The following is a 4,080-nucleotide window of genomic DNA, read 5'->3' as shown; positions in this document are numbered from 1 at the left end:
CTTTTGGCTTTGGAGAAGTTTGATACTATCTTCATTCGTCCCCATACACTATTGAAGTGTATACTGATCATCAACACTTACGTTCTTGCAGAGAATGAAGACTAAGAATAAGGAGACTGACGAGATGGTGGTTATCTTTACAAGATTATGATCTACATGTGAGTACATCAAGGGAAAGGATAATTTGCGTGCAGATTTTTTATCCAGGCATCCTGTAATGTAAAATGTTAAATATTTGTCCTTGGTATATTATGAATTGTAATTTTTGTTTATCCTCATTGGTTATAATGATGATTTTAAGGAGGGAGGTATGTTACAACTTTATTTATTTGTATTTGTTTTTGCTTGAGATGCGATGATCAACCAATAGATGGCGGTGTAGGTTGGATCAGGAAGTGTGATGTTTTGTATTTATCCTCCTGGTTTTCTATAAAGTGTAAAGTCCTGTTGTTTTGATCCTTTCAAAAGTTTACTTGGCTACTTAGTTCGTACGTATCAGTGTGTCTCCTGGAATTGTAGTGACAATAAGTGGAATATACTAACTAATATTACGAAAGAGTGCAAAGTCATATTAATATGGGTAAAGTATTGATTCTCTTGTATTATTCTTCTATGTACGTGACTTAGCCATCTGAAGTGTTTTCTCTGTATTAAGTGAGTACGAGTTATTCTAGTATTTTTTCGCTATAATGAGTTTATTGACATATTATGTATTTCTTTGTGTAAAGAGTGTTAATACTCAGTTTATTACATCCCGTGATTTCTCTACTGTAAATGTTTATTGGGTTTCGGTAATGTTAAATTAATTATTAAATAATAATAATATATTAATTTTAACGGTGTTTGAATAATTGCCTTGGGTAAGCAAAATATTTACGTTTCCCTATCTAATAACTTAAGAGTATTAGAAGCAGATCGTAACAATATATATATATATATATATATATATATATATATATATATATATATATATATATATATAGTATATATATATATATATATATATATATATATATATATATATATATATATATATATATATATATATGTGTGTGTGTGTGTGGTGTGTGTGTGTGTGTGTGTGTGTGTGTGTGTGTTTATTATGTGCGTGACTGTGTGAGGGTTATCTTCCACTCTAAAATTAACTGACATCTGACAAGACTGCATGCCACGCAGGTAACAGTAGAGAGGAGGGGAACAAGGTATTAAACATGATGGATTTATGGGAAATGCAAAGTTACATTTAACTAAGATTATTATTATGTCACTCAGAAGAATTACATAGGAGCTGAAGGCACTAGCTCCGTGGCACTGAGGCTACGTTAATTAACAAATTTAAATAGTCCCACTATGAAAACCCCCAAAAAGTAAAGGAATAAAATTCTTGCCAATTATCACCAATCATAAAATAATAGTTATCCTTCACCCTGGGACTTGGGATGGACGGTTGCTACCCTGGCACCGTGGAACACGTGAGATGTGGTACACAACTTCTTACGTTTCTCCTAATTCTGCAAATTTAGGATGCACTGTAATTCTGATCTAAAACGCGATTTATGTAATTAGGAGTGTGTAGGGCAGGGAGGATAAGTAACTTAACTCTGGTAAGAGTAAGCAACATAAATGAACACCTCTGGATACAAATCACAAATATTTCTTCACTTCACTTATTTCTCTGAAGGAGATACATAGGGGGATTTGAGTTATGTATATGAGAGCAGAAAGTAATTAAGGAAGAAAAGAATTGTACGTCACTACAAATTTCAAAACCAGACTATACCTTTTCTTTGTCAATTAGAGTCTTGAGTAGAGTCGAGCATGGGTTAATGACCTAATAGGAGAAAAATCTGAACCCGGACAGTGATAAGGGGGTGTGTGTACCTGGAAATCACCCCGCTGGTGAACAGGAATATGTCTGCTATAGGAATGCCCAAAGAGAGAACCCAAATTGCTGCTACAGCCTCCTTATTCCACTTCTTTTATCTCTCTTCTTTTGTCACATCTGGCGGACGGCTTTCTTGGGGTTGTTGACGTTGTCTGGAAATGAAATTGGACAACAGCACCAGGTGTGGAAAAGTATGACAATGGGGGTCCCATTTAGCTGTAGGAGAGGCGGAGTTTTTTTGGGGGATTTTTTTTGGGGGAGCGACGTAGGCAAATCTGCTGAACAAAATTTTTAATGAGTAAGGGGAGTGTTAGGCACAACTTCCGTACGCCATCTTGGGTGGTCTTGATTTGACAAGAAGTGATTTCTTAAACTGAGGGCTTCAAACGTGCATCTCGTGTATGTATGTTACAATATATATATATATATATATATATATATATATATATATATATATATATATATATATATATATATTTAAATATATATTATATATATTATATGTTGCTACTTTGATAATGCATATATCTTCTCTTTGACTGCATGAAATGTTATATAAAAGAGTTTAGCAAACATTTTGTTTTCAGATTCCTTAGTTAGTTCAGAGTTATAGGATGTCTAAAAATGTATGTTTAGATTTGTATAACATAGTAAAGTTTAGAATGTAAAGAGAGAGAGATTAACTTTGTCCATTCCAAGATAGAAATTGTTTCCAATACTTGTCGTCGCTCGAGATTAAGGGAGCTCGCGGTCTCCATGTTGTTTTCATAAAACAGTCAGTCATACTTGCTCGCTCGAGTATGTTTCAGACGCGTACTTCTTTGTCGATAACCATGTGCAGATTTCATGATTTTTCTGTAAAGTTACATCATATTAGAAGCTTCTAGAAAGATTGCACTATCTTTCACAAGCCCAAAACGTTTTGAGCCCGTCAGTCTCTTGAAGTGCCCATACAAAGAGAAAGAGAGTGTTTCATTATAGACTTTGAATCCCTGGCGTTCAGACATCTCTCTCCTCTCTCTCTCTCTCTCTCTCTCTCTCTCTCTCTCTCTCTCTCTCTCTTGCATCATTTTTTTAATTCATATTAACGTAACGTAATTTGGTCACTCGTAATTTTTAGATCTCGGATTCCTTAGAGTTATTTAGTATTGTTTAGTGTTTTTTGTGGAATCTGAACAAACATGGTACAAGTGTGTAACGGCACCTTATCTTTTGTGAAATTTTATGAATTGGTGAATTTTTTGAATGAGCTGCAGCATAAAGAAAATTGGTACCAAGGTAATGTGTGCTATATTTTTATTATTTACAACTAATAGTTACAGTGTTTCATGAAACAGGTTTAAATTTTTACACATTGCAAATTTTAGTGTTTTGTGTTTGTTTCATTTGAAGTAATTTTTTGGTGCATTTATTCATTTTTCTTATTGAAGTGATTCTTGTGCATTTATCCGTTTTTTCTTATTGAAATGTGTGTTTTTATTTTATATTCTGTGTGATTAGTGTTTTTTTACAATTTTGGTGTTTTACACCTTTTTCTGTGTTTTCATTTGCATTCACAATTTAATTAACTTAGTTATTTTCATTACTTAATCGTTGCCCATTTAATTAAATTTAACACTTGTGAATTAATTTGCCTTTACTAAGAATTCTTTTCAAGTTTTATTGTTGTTTAGCACTTGTGAATTATTGTCCAAATTTCAAGTATTGCCTAACTTTTGAATTTAGATTGAATTAATTTTCTTGAACTTTGTGATAAATAAATTAATTTGATTTAATTTTACTTAATTGATTTAAGAATTAATTAAACTTTACTTTGTTTTCAAGTAACAGTAATTTTCCATGATATTGTGAATTTTACCTATAAATTTTCAGTTTAATAATAAACTTTTGTATTTAAAATTTTTATAAGTGTTTTCTTTTTCACCAGCATAATTACATATGATTATATTTAGCTTAGGTAGAAACATAGAGTGGTAATTTAGCTGTTTTCCTTCAATTTACTTGAAGTTAGTTAGAACCAGGGAAGTACTTAGACTTCTGAAATCAGGGAAATACTTAGACTTTTAAAGTTGTTGATGGAGTGATGCCCATTATTTAATTTAATTACACATAAGATTACCTCACACCTATTTTAATGAACTAGTCTGATTTTCTGCAATACTGGTAAGTTGTTTGAGGGGATCACTGTTGCCTTA

The sequence above is a fragment of the Macrobrachium nipponense genome, chromosome 17 (assembly GCF_015104395.2).
Source record: "Macrobrachium nipponense isolate FS-2020 chromosome 17, ASM1510439v2, whole genome shotgun sequence".
Taxonomy (NCBI): domain Eukaryota; kingdom Metazoa; phylum Arthropoda; class Malacostraca; order Decapoda; family Palaemonidae; genus Macrobrachium; species Macrobrachium nipponense.
Note: the sequence above shows the minus strand (reverse complement) of the source record.